The following is a 10324-nucleotide window of genomic DNA, read 5'->3' as shown; positions in this document are numbered from 1 at the left end:
CCTGTTTCTTTATCCCTAAAATTAGGATAAAAATACATGCTTCACAGAGTGGTTGTAAGAACTGAAAGTATTTAATATATGTAAAGCATCTTTCTTTCATCGGCCAGCATATAAGTAGGTGCTCCATAAATTATAGTTTTAAAAAAGATTCCGTGGTTCACATTGTCCTTGTCTCATAAATGAGGAAATTGAGTCTCAGAAAAGTTAAATGACTGGCACAGGTCACATAGCTAGAAATAACAGAGCTAGGACCCAAGTCAGGCACCTGACCCGGAATCAAGTTCTCTTCCCACAGCAAGGGAGGACTGACCACCCAGAGTTCCTAACCCTCCATCTGTGCTCTTCTAATCTGTGGACCTTGGGCTATCCCTACTCAGGGGAGCCCAGAGAGCCCAGGTAACAGCAGAGCCACCTCTGTTCACCCCCACCCCAGCCATCATTCTAGTTAGTGGATTTTAAACTCCCCAGGAGCGGTCACCGCTCAGTGCGAGCTCTCAATGGCTACCCCTGCTGAGCTCCTTGGGAACTGCACCTTGTTTGAGAGTCCGGGCCTTCACAGGTCAACCCCTCCCTCTGAGCTGCAAATACTACAATCTGAAGCTGGACGTTGTGTGTGGGTGTGTTTCTGTCTGTCGCAGGTGGGTAGGTGTGTGTGAACAAGATAGCCATATGTTTTTCACTTTTATTCTTTATTTAAAGTATTTTTTCTTATTTTAAAAATAAATTTAAAACTCTTGAAAATAATACATATTAGAAAAGTAATATAAATTCACAATTAAACAAAATCAAACATTACAAAAGAATGCACAAGAAAAAGTCATCCTCCCACCTCAAACTCTGGGTCTTTCAGTCCTCCCGAGAAGCAACCACTCTTATTAGTCTCCTGGATGATTTTCCATGCAATATAGTGATATAAGCTTTTTGAAAACTTTTATTGACATACGATATTTGCACCAAATATATTTTAATTACAAAATTAAAGCACATTTATTGTAAAAGAAGATTCAAACAATGCCAAAGTTTATAATATTAAAATAGAAAGTCCCCTTCTCCCCACCCACCTCAGCCTCTCTCCCCAGAGGTAACCATTATTAACAGGTAGGGACCTGGAAACCTTATTGTCATTCTTTTTTTTTTATGTTTTATACATTAAACAGTGTAATAATTAAATTAAATTAAATTAATCATTAATTAAATTAATCACTGCAGATAAATTCACCATAGAATCTTCACTCCTTCTTTTTGCCAGCACCAGCACTGGCCTTTGCAGTCCGCCTGACTTGCTTCACTCTCTTCTTGCGTTTCTTTCGCTTTTTTTTTTGAGGTCTTCTTTGCATACAGGCCATGTCTTGCAAGTCTATATTTCGGTTCATTTTTCTTTACATAATCCAAGGAATCTTAAAGCATTCCAAAGCCAGTTGTCTTGCCACCACCAAAATGGGTTCTGAATCCAGTTACAAAGATGACATCCTGTATGGTCTTGTACATTTTGGTTAGTTTTTCCAAAATTTCTGTCTTAGGTACTGTTGCCTTCCCAGGGTGAAGAACTTTAATGACCATTTGTTTCCTCTGAAATAGTGGATTGGTCATGAACTTCCTGGTCCAGATAGTTACTGTCACTCACAATGACTATCAATCATCAGGAAGCAAGAGAGGAAAAGAGAGACACTGTTCGAGCACCGTTATATCAATGCACACTGAAGGCTCTAGGGCAGCGCCGGTGTGGGAGCGTGGCCCAGGCAGGGAGGTTGACCATCCTTATTATCTTTTTTTTTTTTTTTTTTTTTTTTTTTTTTTTTTTTTTTTTTTTTTTTTTTGGCAGCTGGCCGGCACAGGATCCGAACCCTTGACCTTGGTGTTACAAGGCTGTCTTATTGTAATTCTTGAGCTCGGGAACCTCACATTCTTGCTGGACTCCTTCCGCTCCTGCCTCCCTCCATCTAAGTCCATCTCTCACTTTGCATATAAGAACCCTGTTAGTTAAGTATTATCATCCCCATTTTGCAGCTGAGGAATTTGAGGCTCAGAGAGGGAACATGGCTTGCTCAAGGACACCAGGTGTTCAAACCCACGAGTCAGACTTGTATCTGACTCAAGTCCAGTGTTCTTTTCTGCCATGTTCCTCTGCCTGATTCCTGTGCAGAATTAGAGTTCAGTCGCTGTGTCACATGAGCCAGCTAATAAACTCTCAGGTTAGAATACAATTAAGGGCTCATTTCTTAGAAATAGAACTGGTCCTGTGACCTACCATCTTTTTATTTTTTTTTCTCTTTTCAGTAATTTTGCCTTTTATTTTTATTTATTTATTTATTTTATTTAATCAATATACAATGTAATTGATTTTCGTGTCCCTTTACCAATGCCTCCCTCCCCTCTCCCTCTCCTCATTTTTTAAAAATTTTTTATACCTTACTTTTTAATATTTTTTATTTTACTTTATTTTATCAATATACAATGTAGTTGATTTTCATGTCCCTTTACTGATTCCTCCCTCCCGCTCCCTCTCCCCCCTCTCACCCATCAACATTATATCTGTTCACTTGTCTTAACAAGTTCAAGGAATTGTGATTGTTGTGTCTTCTTCCCCACCCCACCCCCCATTTGTTTGTGTACTTATTTACTTATTTCTAGCTCCCACAAATAAGGGAGAACATGTGGTATTTCTCTTTCTGTGCCTGACTTATTTCACTTAATATAATTTTTTCTAAGTCCATCCTTGTTGCTGCAAATGGCAGTATTTCATTCTTTTTTATAGCAGAGTAGAATTCCATTGTGTAGATATACCACATTTTCCATATCCACTCATCTGATGATGGACATTTGGGCTGGCTCCAACTCTTGGCTATTGTAAATAGAGCTGCAATAAACATGGGAGTACAGGTATCCCTTCGACATGATGATTTCCATTCCTCTACATATATTCCCAGCAGTGGAATAGCTGGATCATATAGTAGATCTATCTTTAATTGTTTGAGGAACCTCCAAACTATTTTCCATAAAGGCCGCACCATCTGGCAGTCCCATCAACAGTGTAGGAGAGTTCCTTTTTCTCTGCAACCTTGCCCACATTTATCATTCTCAGTCTTTTAGATATTAGCCATCCTAACTGGAGTGAGGTGGCACCTCAGTGTGGTTTTGATTTGCATTTCCTGAATGCTGAGTGATGTTGAGCATGTTTTCATGTCTCTGTTGGCCATTCGTATATCTTCCTTTGAGAAATGCCTATTCAGCTCCTTTGCCCATTTTTTAATCATGTTACTTGTTTTTTTTTGCTGTAAAGTTGTTTGAGTTCCTTGTATATTCTGGATTTTAATCCTTTATCAGATGTATATTTTGCAAATGTTTTCTCCCACTCTGTTGGCTGTCTTTTAACTCTGATAATTGTTTCTTTTGCTGTGCAGAAGCTTTTAGAAGCTTTTTAATCTCATTTGTTTATTTTTCCTTTGGTTGCCTGTACTTTTGGGGTCATATTCATGAAGTCTGTACCCAATCCTACTTCCTGGAGTGTTTCTCCTATGTTTTCTTTAAAAAGTTTTATTGTTTCAGGATGTATATTTACTTCTTTAATCCATTTTGAGTTGATTTTGGTATATGGTGAGTGGTATGGGTCTAGTTTCATTCTCCTGCATATGGATATCCAGTTTTCCCAGCACCATTTGTTGAAGAGTCTCTTCCCCAGTGTGTAGACTTGGTGCCTTTGTCAAAGATCAGATGGCTGTAGGTGTAGGGTTGATTTCTGGATTCCCTATTCTATTCCATTGATCTGTGTGTCTGTTTTTATGCTGGTACCATGCTGTTTTGGTTGTTATAGCTTTGTAGTATAGTTTAAAGTCAGGTAGTATTAGGGCCGGCCCGTGGCTCACTCGGTAGAGTGCGGTGCTGATAACACCAAGGCCACGGGTTCGGATCCTATATAGGGATGGCCGGTTTGCTCACTGGCTGAGCATGGTGCTGACAACACCAAGCCAAGGGTTGAGATCCCCTTACCGGTCATCTTTAAAAAAAAAAAAAAAAAGTCAGGTAGTATTATGCCTCCAGCTTTATTTTTTTGGCTCAGAATTGCTTTGGCTATTCATGGTCTTTTGTTATTCCATATAAATCTTAGGATAGTTTTTTCCATTTCAGAGAAAAATGTCATTGGAATTTTGATGGGGATTGCATTATATTTGTAGATCACTTTGGGCAGTATGGACATTTTCACAATGTTAATTCTTCCAATCCAAGAGCATGGGATATCTTTCCATCTTCTTGTGTCCTCTTTAATTTCTCTCAACAATGGTTTGTAGTTCTCATTGTAGAGATTTTTCACATCCTTGGTTAAGTTTATTCCTAAGTATTTTATTTTTTTGGTGGCTATTGTAAATGGGCTAGCTTTCTTGATTTCTGTTTCTGCATGTTCACTGTTGGAGTATAGAAATGCTACTGATTTTTTCTGTGCTGATTTTGTTTTTTGTTTTTTATAAAAGATGACTGATAAGGGGATCTTAACCCTTGACTTGGTGTCGTTAGCACCACGCTCTCCCAAGTGAGCCAACCGGCCATCCCTATATAGGGATTAAACCCTTGGCCTTGGTGTTATCAGCACCACACTCTCCCAAATGAGCTACGGGCTGGCCCTTGTGTGTTGATTGCATCCTGCAACTTTGCTGAAATCATTTATCAACTCTGAGAGTTTTTTTGTAGAGGCTTTAAGCTGTTCGATATATAGAATCATGTCATCTGCAAACAAGGACAGTTTGACTTCATCTTTTCCAATCTGGATGTTCTTTATTTCCTTCTCTTCTCTGGTTGCTCTGGCTAGTACTTCCAACACTATGTTGAATAGGAGTGGTGAGAGTGGGCATCCTTGTCTAGTTCCTGTTCTTAAGGGAAAATCTTTCAGCTTTTCCCCATTCAGGATGATGTTGGCAGTGGGCTTATTATATATGGCTTTAATTATGCAGAGATACTTCCCATCTATACCTAACTTGTAGAGAGTCTTTATCATGAACGAATGTTGAATTTTGTTGTGACCAACCATCTTTTAATGCCCAAGCTCCGAACGGTGGCAAAAAGATGCCACTTCCTTCAAGGAGTGTCAAGCTTGGGTGGGCTGGTCACTTAGAGACTGGCCTGGTCAGTAGAAAGAGGCTAGAACTGGAATTAGATCTACTCACAGAGGCACAGTCAGGACCAATGGGAAAATATCCAGCTGATGGAGGGTATTGTATTATTGTCTAATTATCCAGTCCAAGGAGATTTACACAATTCAGCCAGGTGGTAGTATCAGCCAGAGGAGTTCCCAGAGGAAGTTCCCAGAATTCCCCAAACATCCCATGTGCTAGCACACTGCTGCGCCTTTGCAAACACTCTTGGAATGGCTTCCCACTGTGCTCAGCATTTTTATCCTTCACAATCAAGTTATAACATCACCCGCTTCTGTGAAGCCAGACACTCCCTCTTTACAGAATTTACCACACTATACATGCACGAAATATTCATTTACATGCCTGCCTCCCATGTGAGTCTGTGAACTGAGGCTCTAGACAAGGTCATGTGTTGTTCTTTGGGTCTCTCCTGGTGTCTAGCTCAGGATTTGGCACATAAGAGCTGCTCAATCAATATTTTTTTTTTTCCCTTTTTGTCTTTTTTCGTGACCGGCCACGGATCGCAACCCTCAGTGTTGCTCCCGCACCTCGCTCAGCCAGTGAGCGGCCAGTCTGTATGTGGGATCCGAACCCTCGGCGGGAGCGCCTCTGCGCTTCCCAAGCGGCGCACTGTAGCAGTGCGCCACCGGGCCGGCCCCAATCAATATTTTTTTTTTTAATTTTAATTTTTATTTTTTGTCTTTTTCGTGACCAGTAAGGGGATCACAACCCTTGGTCCAGTGTTGCCCGCATCGCGCTCAGCCAGTGAGCGCACCGGCCATTCCTATATAGGATCCGAACCCACAGCAGGAGCGTCGCTGCGCTCCCTGCGCCGCACTCTCCCGAGTGCGCCACGGGGCCGGCCCAATCAATATTTTTTTAATGATGAATGAACAGACTCAGATGGACTCAGCAAATTGTTCACAATCTACTACAACAGACTGTATCCTTTTGGTGTCCCTGGCTTTACTTAAGACTGTTACTTTATAGCAAGAAAGAGGAAAATGGTTGTTTTCCCCCTCTATTTTCCTCCTCTGTTATCCTTAGCTCACTTTAACCACTCAAGGTTTTGACATGGAGACGAAGGTTTGGAAAGGGATGGAAAAAGTCTTCTTTGAACTAGTATTGTAGCTGGCTTTGTGCTTGCTGGGTCTCACAGATGTGTATAGCTGTCTCTGCCATCATCAAAGCATCATGGGGTGCTTGTATAGGCTTTTCGGGTGTTCTTTTCTGGGTCCCTCTCCTGCAGCTCTCTTAGCAAGACATCTCTATTTGCAATGGTCATTTATCTAGTTGCTTCTTCCTGGGTTCCCTTTAGCCCTCTAGGAGGCCCTACTGGACAGGACCTAGGATGGGCCTATATAGGCTCTCTTTTTTCTTCTTCTCACTTAGCCCCTGTCTGGCCTACAGAAAACACTCCCTGACAAATTCTGGGAGAGCAGGCCAACCCCAATTTAGCAGCACTCTCCTGGGTCTGTCACCAAAGCATTGAGCAGGCTTGTCTTTTGTTGCTGCCCACTGAGGAATCCCCACCAACCTTTCCCAAGGAGAGGTGGGTACTCATAGCTAGACATATCTCCATACAAATTCTCTACCATTCATTCTCTTGACTGCTTTACATTCTTGCAATGAATAAGGGATTTAAAAACTTTAAAACAGATTTTAGCTGTTAAAAAAAAAACATATGATGATTTAGCACTTCACTTTGAAATTTCACATATATAATTTTAAAAAAGAATGTCATTTAGTCCACGCAGCCTGGCATGCGGGGAGTATCTATAAACAATGAGCAAGGCTGGGATACAGGATCTATTTTATAGCTGATTCTTGCAATGAATAAGGGATTTAAAAACTTTAAAACAGATTTTAGCTGTTAAAAAAAAAAACATATGATGATTTAGCACTTCACTTTGAAATTTCACATATATAATTTTAAAAAAGAATGTCATTTAGTCCACGCAGCCTGGCATGGGGGGAGTATCTATAAACAATGAGCAAGGCTGGGATACAGGATCTATTTTATAGCTGTCGGAGAGGGTTGGGATATTAGGCATATTCCCAGAGATGGAATTCAGGATGTAAAGGAAGAAGCCCAGTTCACCTAGAGGGGCCCAGGGATAGTTTCCTTTCAACTGATCCATTGTCTCTCCCTCCAATCCAGACTCTTGTGAGGCCTTCTCTCCAGTCTGTTTCATCAGACAGGTCTGAACACGGCCAGAGTTTAATTGTGTCTGGTTTAAGTCTTTTCCCAAAGTGTTCTTGGGCTCCAAGCAATTCAAGTGATATGTTCATATGTCCCAAATGTTCCCAGCACTTTGCAGGACATTTGAAGGCTGATGCACACTCTGCACCTAGAGAACCTCTGGGGGCAGTGTTACCCACTTTCACACATTAGCTAACTCCACTTTCTGCTTTGGCCCAATCAGTACTGTCGTACTACTTTATTATACTGTTTTAATACAATTCCCAACTTGCTGTTAATGCATTGTGTCATTATCCAATACTAAAACATAATAGACATTCAATAAATGTTTGCTGGGTGAATGAATAAATAAGGGAATGAATAATGAATCCCCCTTTACTAAGATCAAATATTACTGTTTGGTTTTGATTCTCTTCTACTCCATTTACCTTTTGGTGGTATGTCTTGGTAGTATGAAATGTATTTTTTACTCCTCAGAGTCTAAAAATACATTATCTACTTTGCTGATGGATCTTATGTCATTAAACTTTGTAACACTCAGTCTGCCTTGATTCATTCATTCAATGGATACTTATCTGGCACCTACCATGCTTCAGGCTCGTGCGAAATGCTAGGAATAAGTCAAAATCTCCTATCCTCATGAAGCTTAAATTTTACAAGAAGAGAAAGATAATAGGTAAACAAAATAAGAAGTAGAAAGTGTTATGATAGAAACAGAGGACTGTGACAAAAAATATAGGGTAAGCTTTACTTTAGATAGCATGGTCAGAGAGGAACTAGTTAAAGAATTATCATTTAAACTGAGACCCGAAGGAGGGTAAGGTACCCGCTAAGCCAAGAGCTGGGGGAAAAGTGGTCTGGTATGTAGAGTATGTGCAAAGGCCCTGAGACAGAAAAGAGCTTGATGTGTATAACATTTAGGTTGTTTCATTTTTATCAACTTCAAATATTGTTGCAGGGAACATACTTGCACAGTGCCTGTTGTGTGAGTATTTTCCTAGGATGGATTCCTACACCACTGATTCTTTGCATCTTTTTGTCTGCCCAGTGCCTAGAGATGTTTCTTCCTCCCTCTCTAGTTTGCCTTTCAGAATCAGTGTCTTTCCTTCCCTCTTTATTCCCCACTTTCTCTTTTTTCTCGAAGTAGCTATTAAGAACTTTTTGTGTGTGTTTTTACAGGAGAAAGACACAATATAGCTCGTACCAAAGGGTTCCTTTCTCGGGTTCCTTTCGGCTGTGGGTTAACCAGGAGGCCTGATGCCTGTTTCACTCCTGCTATCCACTCATCCATCCATCTATTCGCACCTATTTTGTAGCAGGCCTTGGTCTGGGTGCTAGAGTCAGAGATGACCATGTCACAGTAGCTACCCTCAAAGAGCTCACAATCTTCATACAATGTTCACTATGTATCGGAATCACCTGGGGTATGTGCTAAAAAGCAGATTCCAGGGTTCCAGCCCCCAGTTTACTGATTTCCTAGGGGGTGGAATCCGAGAGTCTGCATTTAAAAGTTCCCTAGTTTTATTATTTTTTAAAAAACACTACTAAGAATAGAGAACTGAGTGGAAGAGAGGCAGGTAAATGGAATTTACAACTCTAAGAAAATGCACTGATAATTTATGCACAAAATGCTATGGGAGTAACGCCTAGGTCTTAGAGAGAAGAGAAAGTCCTCTAGAGGAAGTCAGGCTTAAGCAGAAAATTAGACAAACTGCAGCTCCCGACAACGTAGGGCACTCAGGCAAAGGTAAAACCGTGCAAAGACATGTAGACGGAACAGCGTGCTGTGTTCCAAACGACACTAAGTAACTCTGCTGTGAGTGTTGTGTTGCCTGAAGCTGTCTGGAGCTTCGGGGTCCGAAAGTGATAAACACCTACAACTGGTCGCCCTGCAGGTTTTACCGCGACACACCGCCGGTTCCCGTAGTTTACACGCAGTTGTAGTTGCACTCGGATTTGTGAGTGGAGCAGTGCGCAGGCGCACTTAGAACCAGGTGACCGTACACATGCGCAGCACGTAACTCTGAAGCCAAAAGAGGGATGATGGCAATGCAAGTTTTTTTCTGTTCCCAAAACGTCCCTTGCTCGAATCCAAAGACTCCGAATGTCCGCACTTCTGGCGCGGGATCTTACGCCTCAATATAATCCCCTCTATCATTCTGGGCCTCTCTGGTAAGTTAGCTGCCAGTACCCAACATGGCAGGAGGCCCTTACACCAGCTCGGCTGCCTATGGGCGCACTACTCTGCGGGGCGGGCCCCTCCCAAAGGGCGGGAGTTTGGGGGGCGGGGTCTGGGCCTCAGCCGGGCAGTGGGTCCCCGCCCCCAGCCGGGCCTCAGCGGCGCTGCGGGACCCAGGCAATCCGCGGGAGCCATGCGTGGTGAGAGGGGGCTTCAGGGGCAGGCGGGAGGGGCCCGGGTTAACGGTCTGAGGCCCAGAGACCGACCCGCCTGGGGCGCCGCAGGGAATCCTGTTGGGGCAGCGGCCTCCCGTTACTCGGGAGGAACCCGCGGCCCGGAGAGGGGCAAGCTCCCGGCCGGCTTGCCTCAGCTTCCTGCTGCCGCCACCACTCTGGGCACTATTCGGCGCAGAAAGAGAACTTCCCGATCCTCGTTTCCAACAGCCGACAAACCCCGGGGTCCGGATAAAGCGCTGCGCTCTCCCCTCCGTCTCGCTGTCTGCGCCCCGGATCTCTGCAGCCCCCTGTGCCCTGGCGGCTTTGCACGTGATCTATCCGAAAGCTCAGGCCCGCCCCAACGCCAGACCCTGGATCTCATGCTCCAGGACCCAACTCGAATATCACTTCGCGGAAAGCTTTCCCAGCCGCTTTCTGCAGGCGCAGCTTATCTCGCTTCTGGGCTTTTGCATTTATTGCGCGAGTTACTTTTCCTGCCCCTCTGACACCGTGAGCTCGTTCGTTAGACGTTATACCTTGCCTTTTTCATCTCTATATCCCAGGGTCTAGCACATGATGAAAATAATAATAGCTAATACTT

At 43.0% G+C, this 10324-nt stretch overlaps 1 pseudogene; it reads right to left on the bottom strand.

The window, feature by feature from the left end:
* Positions 1–1229: 1229 nt before the first annotated feature.
* Positions 1230–7970, bottom strand: LOC103590683 (annotated as a pseudogene).
* Between the last annotated feature and the right edge of the window lie 2354 nt (positions 7971–10324).

This window comes from Galeopterus variegatus, unplaced genomic scaffold, assembly GCF_000696425.1.
Source record: "Galeopterus variegatus unplaced genomic scaffold, G_variegatus-3.0.2 Scaffold3, whole genome shotgun sequence".
NCBI lineage: Eukaryota > Metazoa > Chordata > Mammalia > Dermoptera > Cynocephalidae > Galeopterus > Galeopterus variegatus.
The sequence above is the reverse complement of the archived record's forward strand: the minus strand, read 5'-3'. Positions and strand labels throughout refer to the sequence as shown.